General features: G+C 36.9%; 1 protein-coding gene across 2 annotated transcripts in view; it reads left to right on the plus strand.

The window, feature by feature from the left end:
* SH3GL2 (SH3 domain containing GRB2 like 2, endophilin A1) overlaps window positions 1–18,265 on the plus strand; it is a 194,222-nt gene that overhangs the window by 62,772 nt on the left and 113,185 nt on the right. The gene's annotated exons all lie outside the window — the stretch shown is intronic.

An 18,265-nucleotide genomic window follows, 5' to 3' on the forward strand; every position in this document is an offset into this window, starting at 1 on the left:
ACTTGAGGACATCAGGCATCAGAGACTCTTTGCATAACCATTATGCTAGCTACCACTATGCTCAAGATCCATGTTATTTTTTAAATTTTTTATTTTATTTTTTCTATTTTTTATAATTTTTATTTATAAAATGGAAACACCAGCAAGACCATAGGATAAAAGGGGGTACAATTCCACACAATTCCTGCCACCAGAACTCCATATCCCAGCCCCTTCCTTGATAGTTATATAGATATTCTTTAACCCTCTGTGAGTATGGACCCTGAGTCATTATGGGGTGCAGAAAGTGGAAGGTCTGGCTTCTGTAATTGCTTCTCCACTGAACATAGGTGTTGGCAGGCCAATCCATACTCCCAGCCTGCCTCTCTTTTTCCCTAGTGGGGCAGGGCTCTGGGGAAGCGGAGCTCCAGGACACATTGGTGGGGTTGTATGCCCAGGGAAGTCCAGTTGGCATCATGTTAGAATCTGTAACCTGGTGGCTGAAAAAGAGTTAAGATAGAAAGTAGAACAAATTGTTGACCAATCATGAACCTAAAGGCTGGAATCATAAGTGCTCTTAATATAATTTTAAAAACTTTGAAGATGCATACAAAACAACTCAACCTAAAAAATTCAAAGAAATAATAATTGGGAGGGAATCATACCTGTGGATTTTTGATGTAGTTGTAAGCATCTCTTGTTCCCTGAAATTTCAGTGTGTGCCCGTGGTATTATTTAAGCATGAAGAAAAGAGGCATTCATGGTAGGTAAAGAAAAACAAGTCCACCCAATTCACAATAGTAGAGGAGGAGTTAAGTTGGTGGTGGAATTAGTGTGCAGACACCTAACACAGAGGGATGAAAAGAATGTACCCATGTCAACAATTGTCTTGTGAATCATTATTTCTCTAATAATAAACAAGAATAATCAGCCTCCAGACCTGCCTTGCTGGTCCCTTATTTCACAAGGCCTGTGCATGGGATCTGAGAACAGACTCAGGATTATGACATCTTTTGCTCTGGGTTTTGAGAATGAGTGCTATAATTGCTATTGTATCACAGGATGAAAGAAATTATCCCTGTTCTTTCTCCTCATCCCATTTTGTTGAGGTTATTGGTAACCATTGTCCTGGAGCTTATTGCTTCTTCAAAGTGCGAAATAAACCATTTGTTCTGTTCTTTATCTTCCATCTGGATGAACCTCTTACTATTAATAGTTAGAATGAAAAATGAAAGGTTAATTCTGGTGGTGTTGCTTTTTCTATCCCCAAGCTATGTATGAATGCTCCTAAGATCTAACAAACTGCATTCTGGTAGTGTTGAGTTATAGTTGAGTGGCTTTTTAAATCTAGTTGGAAAGTTATAATAGAGTGTTTGGGAATATGTAGAGAGTGTCATATTAATGTGTTGTTCAAACCTTGGATTTCAGTGGAACTAATATGCAGACTGAGAACAAGAGACTCACCAATTAAATAAAGAAGAGATGCCCATGAAAGATAAACCAGAGAGAAAGTCAAAAACCCAGAAGAGAGGATTATCTGGAAGCTGAGACATGACAGTGTTTTTGAAAGGATGCAGTTAAAGGGGTCAGGTGGTGGCACACCTGTTAAGCACACATAGTAAGTACTAAGTATATGGACCTGACATAATGGCCTGGTTTGAGCTCCTGGATCCCCACATATGGGGGAGGGGGAGTAGGATTCACAAGCAGTGTAGCAGACCTGCAGGTGTCTATCTTTTCCCTTTCCCTCTCTCTCTCCTTTTCTTTGTTTTTTTTTCCCTCTTTTTAAAACAAATTTCTTATTTATTTTTACTTAATTTTTAAAAAAAAAATTCCCCTTTCATTGCCCTTGTTTATCATTGTTATTGTTGGATAGTACAGAGAGAAATCGAGAGAGGAGTGGAAGACAGGGGGAGAGAAAGATAGCCACCTATAGTTGGGGAGCCAGGGGCTCGAACCTTAAGCTGGTTCCTGCACTTTGCACCATGTGCGCTTGCTTACTTCGCTGTACTGCTGCCTGACTCCCTCCCTCTCCTTTTCTATCTCCCCCTCCTCTCAGTTTCTCTTTGTCTTACCCAGTAAAATGGAAAACATGGCTGCCAGGAGCAGTGGATTCATAGTCCTGTTAGGGAGTCTTAATGATAAAGTTGGAGACAAAAAAGAAAAAGTGTAATTAAAAAATGGGAGTATGGGTCAACAAAAAAATAACTGAACTGGATAGTGTGCTTCCTTTTTCATATATGCAGTTCAGGTTTAAGCTTTAACCCCACTGCACTGGAGGAAACTATTTCTGTCTCTGTCTCTATCTCTGTCGTCTGTCTCTCTGCCAGGAGGAGTGAAGCTCTAGTGATGACAGGGAAAAAAGGAGAGACATTGATGTGTTTTTTGTTTTGTTTTATTTTTTAATATTTTATTTGTATTGAGGAAATGCTGTTTTATAAGACTGTCTCAGGAGTATAATCTGTAGATCCTCAAAATATATGTCAGCACACTTCTGCCACCCCCAGATTGCCATCTTGCTCTGCCATATGACACCAGGACCCCACCCCTCTGCTCTCACCTACCTGCTTTGAATCCTTGCATCTCCTGAAATAGACCACACTTTATTAATGTTTCCCCCAGTGTTTTCCTTTGTATCTTAAGTCTCACTTGGGAGTTCTACCACCCAGTATGTGTCTTTCTCCTCTTGGCTTATTTCACTTACATGAGCGCCTCCAGTTCCATTCATGCTGTAGCAATAAAAAAGAAAAAAGAAAAAGTGTCAAATATCTATGAGAATATATATAAAAGCTATAGAAGCTTTTCAGGAAATATACATTCCCTAAGAACTCCTAATTTAGTGACTTTCAGTTTACTAGTAAAATTTTGCAGGTTGAAGTAACCACACTAGATTGCCAATGTTTTCCTCTTTTTTTTTCTTACAGCTGAGTAGTATTCCATTGTGTATATATACCACAACATTCTTTTCCAGGATTTTTCATGTACAGTAGGGTTGTATATAGTGCTGTGTATATCATTCGTGTGCATAAATATCTTTGGATATGTTGTTTTGTGTTCTTTGGATGGCTGTCTAGGAGAGGAATATTGCTACATAATTTCATAGCCATACTACTTTCCAGATTGTGTCTACATTGTTCCTTTTCCTCTGGCCACACCTTTTAAGGAATGTCTGGCCTGCATTTTTATGAGCATACATATTCTGGCCTCTTATAGGTCATGCATTTTTAATTGTCCTGTTGTCTCGAGATTTGGAGGGTGTCTCTTTGACATTGGATTACCAAATGTAAATGAGAGCGTTATGTATATGGGTGAGGGATACTCTGGCTTTCTAGGTGGGAGCAGCCTGAAGTTGTAATTTAGTACATACGCATTGTTGCCTGGACCCACTCCAGGAGCATCACCTTGTATTATTTCATAGAATGAAGAGAATCAAAATTGCAGGATCACATGTATATTTTTAATTTTTTTATTATTTTCATCTATTTATTGGATAGAGACAGCCAGAAATTGAGAGGAGGAGGGGACATAGAGAGGAGGAGAAACAGACACCTGCAGACTTGCTTCACCACTCGCAAAGTTTCCCCCGATTTGAACCTGGGTCCTTGTGCACTGTAACATGTGCACTCAACCACGTGTGCCACCACCCGGCCCCCACATGAATTTTTTTGAGACCTTGTGGCCTCAGGCATGAGAGTCTTTTGCATAAACACTATGCTACCTCCTAAACCCACTAATTAACGTTCTGTATATCACTTCACTTAATCAGGGTACATGAGAAGGAAATACTGAGATAGTCTGTGTCCTCCTAAATGAAACAGACACAGGAAATATGTCCTAAACCCTAGGGTTACCCCAAAGCAATTAGAGAAAACTGTACAAAGATTTAATTCTCACTGTGGTGTCATTAATGAAGCAGAACAGAAAAAACTGTACCCTTCTTCTCCTTTATTTTGGATTTCCTCACCTGATATTTCTAATCTCTAAGCCGATGGTGAAAGTACCCTCGTTTCTGTTGTTATGGTTCACAGAGGGAGTCTCTGGCCAGTAGGACAAAGCAGATGGAGCCTGCAGGAGTCTGTGTATGTAGGTCTCTGCAGGTTCAGGTCCAGCAAAGTATCTGACCTCTACCTGGCACCTGCTCCTTTTATTACTTCCATATGCCAATAGAATTTCACTGATATGAGTATTTTTAGTTTTCCTCTGGCCTTAGGTAAGATGTGGGGATACCAGTAATGATGTTGAGGGGGAGGTTAGTGGGGGGGGGGCATTGAGCATGTGGTATGAAGTGAGAGAATCACACTGTGATCCTTTATAGAATTCATTCTATCGGATGGTTTCAGGAAAGCTATACTTGGGCTGTGCTACCATTTCTCATGTTTCTTGCCCCTGTTTTTGTTTTCTTTGTTTTTGGTTTTAGCTGTGTTGTTATTGACTTCATATGCTGGAAAATTTCAAATGGCTTTTTTCAAAGAGCAAAACATTGGCAATCTAGTGTGGTTACTTCAACCTACAAAATTTTACTAGTAAATTGAAAGTCACTAAATTAGGAGTTCTTAGGGAGTGTATATTTCCTGAAAAGCTTCTATAGCTTTTATATATATTCTCATAGGTATTTGACACTTTTTTTTCTTTTTTATTGCCTCCAAGGTTATCTCTGGGGCTCAGTGACTGCACTAAGAATCTACTGCTTCTGGAGGCTTTTTTTTTTTTTTTTTTACTTTTGTTGCCTTAGTTGTTATTATTGTTGGACAAAACAGAGAGAAATCGAGAGAGGAGGGGAAGACAGAGAGTGGGAGAGAAAGATAGACATCTGCAGACCTGCTTCACCACTTGTGAAGTGACCCTCCTGCAGGTGGGGAGCCAGGGCCTAGAACTGGGATTCTTACACCAATCCTTGTGCTTGGTGCCATGTGCTCTTAACCTGCTGTGCTACCTCCCAGACCCCAACTTAGCTTCTCCAAAACAGGTACTCCAGTGTCTTTCCTAATCTCTCTTGGGAAAGTGAGTGTACTTTATTTGATTTGTGCCTCATAGATTTCTTTTAATACGTAGTCCAAAAAGACAAGAACTTCAACATACTTTTTTCTTACTATAGAAACCCCCTTATTATTCTCCTTGTTTTTTGAGCAGTGGCCTAAGTCAAATGAGAGAGAGAAAATACAGAAGTGGGAGAGGGAGATGGAGAAAGAGACAGACACAGTACCACTGCTCCACCACTCATTTAGCTTCTCCAGTGCCACCTGTGATGTTCCCATGTGGTACTGTGGCTTGAACCCACTAACTCACACATGGTAAGGTACACAGTATACCGATTCAGCTATCTAACAACCCTCAATAGTCCTTTCTTTATCCTGAACATTTATGAGACTGTATAATATGTGCCTTCCACTAATTTAATTCTCATGAATATCCTGGAAGATAAGTAGTAAGGGTGAAATAGTATGTTCAGCCATTAAATAGAGAACCTGGGACTGCCAGTAAAGTCTGCCACCTTCCAAAGCCAGTGTTCCACACTTTAGCGCACTCAAGGAATAAAAACATCAATTGTCATTTTTGTTTGTACCTACAAAGACAACTTCTAATACTGCCTCTCGTACATTCTGTGATGTTATATGTTGTATCATGTGTTATATGATAGTGCCCTGGTGGTTGTCTTCCACTTATCTTCTTCCTTTAAGAATTAGTGTAAAATTTAGAAACTATTTTAGATTGTGGCAGAGTTCTCAGAAGGTTTTTTTCCCCACTTACTTTGCTGGATTCATCTTCCAGGGCCAGCTTAGTGCTCTCCTAGGGAAGAGCTTTGTTTTGTTTCAAACCCAGTCCAGTTTTTACTTTGTGTTTTCCCTTTCTGTTTTTGCTCCTTAAGTTCAACATATGAGTGAGATTATCTGGAGTTCTAACTTTTTATTTTGGCTTATCACACTTAATATTATTAACATGGAGCTTGATTCCTTCAATTTCCATCCAAGATAAGGTGAAAGGGCTGGGCATTGGGAGTTTAGTACATGATGGTGGAAAATTACCCAAGTTGGGGGGTGGTGAGAGTGTTTTGTAGACACTTATCACAGGGAGATGAGAAATTATACCCATGTGTCAACAACTGACTGTAATCTCTTAATGTCCCATGTAGTCCATTAATACCCTATAAAGAAAAATAAATAAATATATACATATTTAAAAACAGTAGTGAAGGCCACTGTTGTCTATGGTTACTCATCTGGAGAAAGGAAAATAACATAAATGAAGTATTAGCATGCTTACTTCATCAGCTACATGACTTAAAATTAGACAAAATAATGAAGTAGACATAATTGCAAGGTGTTTTAATTTAGTCACATAGCCACAGAAAATATGGTCCTGAAGCTAAGGCATATTAATTTGTTTAGTGCAATTTGTTTGCAATTCTGTGGATATCATCACTTAAAAAAATAAAGTACTGTGGCTGTATTCCAGTGACATTTTGAGATGGTAAAGGTATTTATTATCCTACCATGTCTCTTTATCTTTCTGTGATAGCTGTGTAAACAAAGGATATAGCCAAGTTAAACCTTGAGATAGGGGTTCCAGATGGTATTAGCTGAAAAGACACCTGGCATCCAAAATGGCTGTGCAGATCTTTGTACATAAACCATGGGGATTGTTTCTTTTCACTGCTCTAGTGACTCAGTAATACACCAGTGGTCTGGGAAAATTTGCCTTCAGTCTCACGTCTGCTGCATTTTAACTTCTTCATACCTCTCATTTTTTAGTTTTTTTTTCCCCCAACCATTGCATAGGCTTGTGAAAATGAATGCAAAGCAAATGCAAGAATTCTGAACTTGGTTCAAAAGAGTGAGGTCACTTTGAGTTAGTACTTTTGCAGTACAAAACATAAGTCATTAAATAGCTGAGGCATAACTCTGCTCATGGGAAAGTTATTTAACTTCCCCTGAGTCTGTTTCCTCTTTTGAACATGATTACATCATTTAAAATCATAGGTTATAGTTTAATGAGTTAAATGAGATTAGGCAGTTAGCATTGTTACTGACACTTGGATGCTTAAGAAGTATGTGACACTTCTCTTACCCCCACTTTCTTAAATGACCATATCCAGAGAGAACCTTTTAGTTGGTTAAGAGTATGGATGCAAGTTCTATTTCTCAAACAGTGCCAAACTAACATTATATATATATATTTGATTTTTTTTTCCAAAAAATTCTGCATGTGTCTGTTTGTATCTATGTATCTAAGTACTCCTGAGTCTGGGTCATACCTTATGAAGTATACCCTGCAGTTGTGACTTCAAACCTTTTGATTTTAATGCTAAGATCTTAAGATGATAGAAAATAAAGTAACACATTTGAAACTAGAAAACTCAATAGCTTCTTTGGAGGGCTTAAAAAATCTGTATTAGTAATTCCAGCAAATGGGTCTGAATAGGTTTCTCCATCTGAAGTGAAGATTGCATATCGGGTAAAATCTTGCTAGATACCCCTGGATAGATTTTCAGTGTGAGATAAGACTTCATATAAGTTTGCAGCCAAGAATTGATCTCAGATCCAATTTCACCAGAAGAGCTTTAATATTTTTAGAAGTAACACCCTAGCAAAGCATATGGTAATACGTGATACCAGCAGTATCTAAAAATTCATGTTTTAATTAATTTCTAGAAAATGAAATTGTCTCTTTTTTTCCCCTGATGCCTTTGGTCTGAATTATATGAAATTGCACCAAATCTCTGGGTAAGTTGGATTTTGCAGAGGATTGAGAGATAAATTGGGATGCTATAATATAAAATAAGGAAAATGAATAGTATTTAGATGGCTAGGATCTAGGTCTGGATTCTGTCACCAATTCTGCTTTCATGAGACATGTAATCTGAACCTCATTTTGAACCCTCTATTATACAGCAGGGTTGTATAATTTCTTCTTTTTCTATTTCTTTTTCTTTCCCTCCAGGGTTATCATGATTGGGACTTGGTGCCTGCACTATGAATCCACTGCTCCTAGAGGTCACATTTTCTCCCATTGTTGTTGTTATTGTTGTTGCTGTTGTTGGATAGGAAAGAGAGAAATTGAAAGAGGATGGGAAGACAGACGGGGGAGAGAAAGATAGATACCTGAATACCTGCTTCACAGCTTGTGAAGTGACCCCCTCCCCCACAGGTGGGGACCAGGTGCTCGAACCTTGTCCCCTGTCCTTGCCCTTTATATGTGTGCCTGGCCCCTAACCTGTATAATTTTGAATGTTCTATTATAGCTTTTATCTTTATTAATTATACAGCTTCATGATAGAAACAAATTATTTGTATTTCTCTCCTAAAATTGTGGTCTTATACCCTCTAAAACCATACATTTTGGGTAGTTATAAAGAATGGACCTATGGAAATTCAAAGATAGAAAAACTGATTTTGGGCAGTCTAGGAATATATCCTTGTCATTTTGCAGTAGAACGCCTCATTGTGCATGCACAGAGAAATTTTTGCTTAGTTTGTACAATATGTTGCTCATTCATTCAGATTTCCCTTATTTTTTGTGATCATCCACCATAAAGTTCACCATCTGCATATACCTTCAACAGGTTTCTGAACATTCAGATGCTTCACTGAGTGCTTCTTTCTGCATAGATCAGATAGCTTTATCTGTGTGCATGTATCTTTGAAGTGTGGTTCCCATTTTACCTGAAACACTCACTCAGAGGTGTTTGACCACAGTGTAGATTTATAATTCATAGCCCATTCTTTTGGGGCCAATACTTTTAAAAGTATTCATTTTTAAAATCTTATCAAGTGACTTCAAATTTCAGTAAGCTTCAAAAGTACTGTCTTTGGGAATTAAGGATCTACCTTTTGTCCATGTTCATGGGGTTTAACATATAATGAGAGTTCACTGAGTATTTTATTTCATGCACATGTGTAATACCAGCAAGTGACATCTTAATCTCAATTTTTGAAATTCTTTATGATCAGAAGATAGAGAGGAGACTTCTGTGCTATGTCATCTCATATACTCTTTTGACTATTTATCTTAGATTTCAGTGGAGTGAAGGGTTTTGAGTTAAGAGGCCCTAATTTTGTAGAAGGATGAAAGTACCAGGCTTCTATGCATAGGATTTCTCTGGAAATTGATTAGAGTTTACTTCTCCATGAATGACTTGTATGACCTTGGGGAAGCCATTGAATGTGTTCTGACCTTTATTCAGTCAACTGTAAAATGAGGTTATAATAGGTAAGCATTAAAATAGTTGACCTAGTACTGAATATGAGTGATTCAGATTACTGAAATATCTGTAGGTCATCAAAGAATTTGCATGAGCTGTAGTTTGACTATAACACAGAATTTTGTTTTAATACACAGCATAATCAATTATCAAAATACAGGATAGAATATATTGGTAGGTAATTCCACATAAGATGTATAAGGTGATGTATGGATAATTAGAAAATATTAAGATGTTGTATGTCAGTATTAAATTTTGTTTTTTATATTTTGAGCTAATAAATAGTATGTCTATAGTTCATTAATAAAAATATCAGGAGCTTGCATGCTGAGTTTTTCTTTTACCCAGGGGTATTAGTATGTGATTTAGGAGGCTACTATAAAAGATTGCATTTTTTTTAAAGCAGAAGAATATGTTTTATCAGGGCATTCAATTTTATTTTCTTTTAAAAAGTATTTGTTTTTATTAAATTTACATTATTAGTGATTTAACAGTGTTGTACAAAATTATAAGATTTAAGTGGTATGGTTTCACAGCCATGCATGGCCTGTGTGAGATGTCATATTCTCCAACAAAGTCCTGTGACTCCAACTTCCTCTAATAACCATCATACTTCTCATAAAGTCTAAAAGACAAGACTGTAGCAAAATAAGAAAATATGTATATATAGATAGGTAATTACAGAATTAATAGTCAACCATATCTCTGACCTTGGGAGAACTACTGTAGTTTTCCAATGGAGGAAATGAGGACACAGGACTCTGGTGGTGGGAATGGTGTGGAATTACACCCGTTATCTTATAATTTTGTAAATCAATATTATACCACTAATTTAAAAAAATCACAAAAAAAATCTTAGGAACCATGTAAATATATGGGTAACAGTTTAAAATATAAAAGTAATCTAGATATTATGCAGGTATTCTAAAATGTTTGTGTGTGTCTGAAATATAAGAAATATTCATGGCTATAACAGGGCATAGTGAGGTTAAAGAACTTTTTAGTACAGCAATGTGTTCTTTGTATTTTAGTATGGTTTCAGTAGAGAATTACGAAGCTAGTTTTGCAAATTAGACACATTAGAGTAGAGTGAATTTGAACAAAGAGTTGATTGGCTAAGCCACTGGGGAATGGATATCGAAAACATTAAGCTGTCATTTGTCTATACTCTGCAGAGATACAAACACTGTACTCCCTTTTGCTATATATGTCCATTTGAGTATATTCTGTGATCTTTATGAGGAAGTGTATGTTCAGCAGGAAAATTTCTGTTTCTCCAGATTCTTTTAGGAAGTTAAAGGAAAGTTTTAAACTTTCCAAGTGTGCCTTCACTATTCTCTGGCCACTCTTTATATACTTCCTTATCACCGATATTTAACTAGTATGATACATACATAGCATTGCTAGTTTTCTCTTCCTGCTCATAAAACCCCTGATCTCAGTTTTGTATACCTTATGTCAGACTATAATGGTAAAGAGTGCTGAATCTGGTCCAAGACTACTTGAATATGATTCCTGTCTCGTGTGACTTTGGTCTCTTAAGGGTTTCCTTACTGTACAATGAGGAGCAAAATGGTACCTACCCTTCTGAGTTGTTAGGATTATGTTGGTTAATACTTGGGAAATTTGGAGTACAGTCCCTGTGCATAGTATTCCTGTAGTAGTTATAATAAAGGTGATATAAAATTATGATGTGTATTTTAGGAAGGTCACATTTTTTATTATATCATTACTGATGTACTCTTTTCCATTGTGGAAAACTGGGGCCCGGGGGAGGGGGGGGCGGGGAAACCAGACAAGCACAAAGAAGAAAGTTAAAATAACCTCCCACAGGTAATTTTACCATAGATTTAACCCTTTGTCTTTTCTTTTAAATATTTTTAATATATTTATTCACTTTTGTAGCCCTTGTTTTTTTGTTGTTGTAGTTAGTATTGTTGTTGTTACTAATGTTGTCATTGTTGTATAGGACAGAGAGAAGTGGAGAGAGGAGGGGAAGACAGAGAGGGGGAGAGAAAGAGATACACCCGCAGACCTGCTTCACAGTTTGTGAAGCGACTCCCCTGCAGGTGGCGAGCAGGGGGCTCGAACCAGGATCCTTATGCTGGTCCCTGTGCTTTGCGCCACATGCGCTTAACCTGCTGTGCCACCACCAGGCTCCCAGCTCTTTGTCTTTCCTGATGATTAATTAAAAGGTGTTGACCAGCAAGTAAAATACCTGTGAGTGGGATGGTTCTATACCCCTGAAATTCATTACCCTGTTTTGCCTGTGCCTAGCACAGTACTGAGATCACTGTCATTTAGCTGACATAAATGTCTTTACGTCTTAGTACACATTTTTGTGACTTGGATAAATCACCTATATATTTCTAGACTTTTTTATTAACTCCAAAAGCTAAGTTTAGACTAACCATCATTCTCTTTTTGATTTGGTTAAGTCATGGTCTGTCCAATGTCCTTTTATGTCACTAATGAAAGGAACAGAAATGACTTTGGATACCTCATATGGCCAACACATTATAAACCACAGTTAAATGCTAAACTCTCTCCTACCTGGGAATCAGAACTAAACAGTACAGAAGCAGCTTTTGCTTTAAGGAGCTAAGTAGGGTCTTGACTAAGGAACAATAATCATCCTTTCTTGTGTAATGAGGCTCCTGTGAGGAAAACCTATGGGTGTCTCTAGGAAAAAGAAAGCAGTAAGTGAGATGAATACCCAACTCTGAATCAGGTGGCCTGTTTCATCTAGAGGAAATCAGTTTGAGGAACTAGTTAGTGGCATGGTGGAGCACACAGATTACCATGCACAAGGACCTGAATTCAAGACCCCTAACCACATTTGCAGGGAGGGACCTCACGAGCAGTGGGACAGTGCTCTAGATGTCTCTCTTTTCTCCAGCCCCCATCTGTCCACTTATCAAAAGAAAAAGAAAAAATGGCCACCAGGAGTGGTGGAGTCATGTAGAAACTGAGCACCAGCAATAACTCTGATGATAGGAAAATCAAAAGAAGTTCAGTTTGATTCAGAATCATGTGGTTTGCTAAAATATGTTAAGCACTTGCATTCTGGGAGCTGAGATTCAAACTCCTATTCGCATGGAGTATTTTTTCAAGTTGGGATGACAGTTGTCTGCTGATTGAGCCCAAGGGGTACACAGCATGCCTTTCTTATCTCCTTGTCTCTTGGAGTCAGCTGTGAGACCCATTGAGGCTCAAAAACAAGGATGAAAAAAATGAGTGATACCCTTAAGACATTCTGATAATTTCTTGGTTATTCTGAACTCAAGTAGGAAGCTATTATTAGAAATTTTGGAAGGATGAAAGTTGGTTTTTCTCTCTTAATGGTCATTTATCAATCAGGCAATTGTAGCAAATGACAAAGAGGTCTTGAATACACTGGCTAAACTCCATGTAGGTACATGACCTATGGAGACATTTAAATATAACAAACTAAAGCTGTTCTTCCTTAGCAAAAAGTTAACATATGGTGCTGGCATATGTATCTTTTTCATGTCTAGTTTCTGTTCTTTTAATTCAGTTTGGATTTTGATGTGTATATTGTGTGTGTGCATGTATGCATATGTGTAATTGCGTGCATGATGAGTAATAATAAGAGTTTCTGTTTAAGAGTAAACATTTAAAAAGTGACACTTAGCACAAGTCACCTTTCAAATGAGAAGCCTAAACTACATTTCATTATTAAATTTCACTGTTATAGGCCAAATCTTGACAATGTAGGCAGCATAAAAGTGTTCAAAATGGAGGGCACCAGTTAGTGGCACACTGGGTTAAGCACACATAGTACTAATCACATGTAGTACTAAGCACAATCACACATAGTATTAAGCACAAAGATCCAGCTTTGAGCCCTGGCTCCCCATCTGCATCGGGGATGCTTCACAAATGGTGAAACAGGTCTGCAGGTGCATTTCTCTTACTCTCTCTAGCTCTTCTTCCCTTTCTCTATTTCTCTGTCTTAGGAAGGGTAGGCTGCCAGGAGCAGTATATTTCATGGTGCAGATACTGAGCCCCAGTGATAACCCTGGAGGCAAAAAATATTGGATGGATGATCTCTGTTAAATATAACTAGAACTTCCAACCTGTGTTCCTATGCCAAAACTCATTCCACCTTTCTAAATAATGCTATTTTTTCCACTTAGAAAACTTTGTAAATGTTATGTAAAGCAACTTGGTTAAGTCAAATCCATCATTCACTATTGGAATCATGCCACATTACAACCTCTAGTGGTTTGTTTTATCATGGTAGAGGGAAAGAGGTATTTTTTATTGGGTTTTGAAGGGTTATTTACTATTGCACAAGTTTACTTGCTTATTAAGACCTTAAAAATACTCCAAGTAATATATTTAACTGAGTAAGATTATAATGGAAAACAACTTAATTTGGGTGCTTAATTTAAATGTCGTTTCTCTCTGTCCACTGAATTGACACTACCTTATCCTTGACATAGACTTTAAAGCTAAAATAAAATGTAAGAAACTGTCTTTCTTTATTATTGAAACAACTGTCTGCACTAAGTTTTCTGAGTTTTTTTTTTTTTTGGGTGTGGATTTAATTTCACAGAAATTATTCCAGTTTGTTAGATACTAGAGAGAAAGGAGGTCTTCAGCCACTCATACATACACATGTGTTGTTACTTTATGTTCCCTTTTTTTTTTTTTTGCTTATAGTAGAATACCTGCTCTAATTTGTTTATTTAAAATGTGAATTCAGTACAAGAAATAGTTATTGCTTTAATGGTATCTTCTTTAGTAGATATATCTTTAGATGTAAACAGTTGTTTGATGGAGCTTATAGTAAATTGTATTTTTATTTGATAGCTTTTGGACGTGAGAATAAACATTTAATGGTTAATCTATGTTATGTTTTATTTTAGCCTGAAAATTACGGCCATATCATAACCTTGTCTATGTACCTCATGTTTTTATGGATTTTCTGCCTGGATGTTATCTGTCAAGTTGAGAGAGTGGGGTGTTGAAGTCCCCTACTATTACTATGTTGCTGTTAATATATTGCTGTAGCTCTCTCAGTAGATGTTTGATATATTTAGATGGCTTCTCATTGGCTTTTCTCTTCTTTTCTTTTCTTCTTTTTTTTTAATATTTATTTTATTTATTCCCTTTTGTTGCCCTTGTTGTTTTATTGTTGTAGTTATTATTGTTGTTGTCGTTGTTGGATAGGACAGAGAGAAATGGAGAGAGGAGGGGAAGACGGAGAGGAGGAGAGAAAGATAGACACCTGCAGACCTGCTTCACCTCCTGTGAAACGACTCCCCTGCAGGTGGGGAGCCATGGTTGAACCGGGATCCTTATGCCGGTCTTTGTGCTTTTTTTTTAACAGCTTTGCTCAGCCCTATCTTTTGGTGGTATAGGGCATTGATCCTGGGTTCTTGGAATCTCAAGCATGAGAGTCTGTTTGCATAACCATTATGTTATCTACCCCCCCTCTCTTGTTTTCTAATGATCTTAAATTAACAGGGCATAAACTGCTTTAAATTTCAAATAAATTTGTTTTAAGAAAACAATATTCTCCAAGAGCTGGTATATTTGTTTCTCTGGTACACACAACACCATACTATACTATGTATCCCAGATGCTTTGTTAAATGCTTAATGTGATTTCTTTTAGCATTTATATCAACTCTTTAGATAAGCTTTTGTGTACACACACACACACACACACACACACACACACACACACACACACACATACACTCTCCTCCCTCTCTTTTCTCTCTCTCTGGGAAAAATTACTGCTTTAGAAAGATACACATGGAGCTTGAGTTCAAATTTAGCCCATGGAGCTGTTTTTAACTCCCATAATTATACCCATAGTCTTACCTTCTTTATCTGTCACATGGATTCAACAGACTAGCTTGTTTGGAGGGTTAAATTGTTAAAACAAACAAACAAACAAACAAACACCTCTTAGTGATCTGGGAGATGGCACAAGCATGAGGTCCTGAGTTGAATCGCCAGCAGTACTTGTACCAGAGTGATGTCTGGTTCCCTCTTTCTCTCTCTCTCTGTTCCTGTCTTTCTCATTAATAAATAAATGAGATCCTAAACAAACAAACAAACAAAAAAACCCTCTTGCTTCCATGTGAAATGTATTTAATGGTAGTAGCTATTATGGATACTGTTGGGGGAATAAAAGCCTGAAGATTAAAATAAAGAATAATTGGCAAATATATATATATATATATATGTATAGACATACACACACACATATATTGCACTTAGTCCACAGTATACTGACCCATAACGCTGTAAGAAACACTTTTTTCTTGGGGTAATGCACTACTGGTAAATAATTAAATATGTGAGAAAAAGAATACATTCACTTTCCAAATTAAATGAGATAGTCCCTTGGTAGAACCATAGCTACTGGGGAAATAAGCTGTTGACTTCTTTCATGTAGTTTCTTGACAGAGCCAAATGGTACTGCCAAGCAGAAGGCAGGGCCTAGGGCTTTTAGGGTCCTGCTAAGCAAACAAACATGCAGATTTGTGACCCAACTTCTAGATGCAGAGCCCAATGCCAATTTTTGCTTATCAGGTCACATGTTGCTAGCTAGATTGCGCTCTCTCTCTTACTTTCTTTCTTTTTTTCTTTAATGTAGTGGAGGCTGGGCTCAAACCTGGGTCATGCTTATTGCAAAGCTGTGAATTATTCAAGTGAGCTATTCCACTGGCCCTTCTATATAGTTTCCTAAGGTTCTAAGTTATCTTGTGTCAGAGCAATATGTTGCCTCAAATCTGTCTTTTGTTATGTTTCTAATATTTCTTGTGATTATTTGATTTACATAGAAATTATGGAAACAACTTATTGGAAGAGTCGACAATGTAGGGTACAAATAATAACCCAGAAGCACAATACAGTGGACTATTCATCACATCATCCATCAAGTTTTTTTTCCCCAACTATTGCTGTGAAATATAGATGAAAAGTACTACTTGATCATTCTCTTCTACTTTGAATGTAATTTTGTTCCCTGGGGGGCAGGGGGAGAATGTGTAAACAAATCTGTCAACTCATGCTTGTGTATCTTTTTCTCTTAACTCAAGCATACCCAAGCATTAATAAGATTCTACTGTAAATATATATATTTATATTTTTTCCTCCTCCAGGGTTATTGCTGGGCTCGGTGCCTGCACCATGAATCCACCGCTCCTGGAGGCCTTTTTTTTTTCTCTCTCCCTTTTGTTGCCCTTGTTGTAGCCTCGTTGTGGTTATTATTATTGCCCTTGTTGATGCAATTCGTTGTTGGATAGGATAGAGAGAAATGGAGAGAGGAGGGGAAGACAGAGAAGGGGAGAGAAAGATAGACACCTGCAGACCTGCTTCACCGCCTGTGAAGCGACTCCCCTGCAGGTGGGGAGCCGGGGGCTCGAACCGGGATCCTCACGCCGGTCCCTGCGCTTTGCGCCACATGCACTTAACCCACTGCGCCACCGCCCGACCCCCCTACTATAAATATGTTTAAGGGGGGAATTAGTGTACTCTTTTTAAGTAGCAATTCACCTTACCTCACATTATGATCTGTTCAAATGTTTTCATTATGCTTTAGATGAAAGATGATTGTATTACGAAGAGAAATAAAAGTTTCCAAATATATAATATTTAAAATAGAAAATCACATAAAATTTACTTTTTATTTTAAGTGAACAGTACATTAGCTTACTATGTGCCTAAAATACATAATAGAAGTGAATTTGCTTCATTTGATTTAGCTCAGATGAGGCAACATCGTCTCTTCCAATAATAGTAGTAGTAATAAAAATAATATGTGGCACTATTTCAGGAATGAGAAAAAAATTAGTGTTTTTAGTTATTTTGAATAAACAATTTATAGTACTATATTCTCAGAGGAATGTAAGTACTTTTTCAGCTTTGTCTGAGTTTTGAACAGATAAACATTTCAAACCAATTTGTTACACATCTGCTATTACAGAGGGAAATAAGTGAGAAGTGTCACAGTTAACAGTTTTGACAAGTTTGTACAAAAATGGTATTTAACATATCCAGATGTTCTACCCAGAAAAATAGAGAATGACTCATACTTTACGTTAATCTAATAGAGAAAAACCCTTCATATCCACCAGTTTTTAGTGTCCCACATATTTCTAATATACCGACAGTGGCCTTTCCTATAGAGAGTAAAGTAAAACTTCATAAAATTTTGATTAAAATTTTAAATAAAAACATTTGAGATGATGTTATTTCCACCTCATTATGGAATAAAATATTGCACATGTATATTTATATAAATAGGTAAAATGTGATTACCTCCAGGATTTTACTTAAATTAGAAATAAATGACATTTGTAACTTCAAAATAACATGCAGAAAATGGAGTCTGGTTTGTATGCTTCTCAAATATTAATAATCATATTTATCTTAGCAATTGTTTGCAAGCATTTCAGATTATGTCCACTTGATGCTTTCTTGGCCAACTGGTTTAAACATTTGTTTTTTAAAAATCGTGTAGATGGCAAAATAAAGATAAAGCATAACTGATTTATTGTATTACAGAATCTAGTCTTATTTAGGGCATACTAGTATATAATCATATCCTATAGATAGTACATGAATTAATGCATAATTATTTGTTTTAAAGTACCTTGAACCTTTTGTTTACTACAGAGGAAAGCTACTTGTTTTTATGACATACATGGCTCACGCTTTCCTCCTCTGAACAGGTCATACTGATATAAGTATGGAACCATAAGGTTTTATGCAATTTGATTTTTCCCTTCTGTCTCTGCTTCTAGCTTATAATATCACTTTGTATAATTATTCATATTATTGTTATGCTATATTATACTCTTTATGTTATATTATAAGAAATATTTTTTACTAGTAGTATATAAGCTACAAGAGGCTTGTTCTTTCTCTGTGTTCTTTTTTTTTTTATTTCTATGCCCAACCAACAGTAACCATAATAGATCTCTCAAGATGTTAGATATGGGTTGACTTTTTTAAAAGCTTATGTGTTTATCTATATTCCACATATGAATGAAATCATTCAGCAGTTGCCCTTCACTTCCTTATTACATTGAGCATAATA

The sequence above is a fragment of the Erinaceus europaeus genome, chromosome 10 (assembly GCF_950295315.1).
Source record: "Erinaceus europaeus chromosome 10, mEriEur2.1, whole genome shotgun sequence".
Taxonomy (NCBI): Eukaryota; Metazoa; Chordata; class Mammalia; order Eulipotyphla; family Erinaceidae; genus Erinaceus; species Erinaceus europaeus.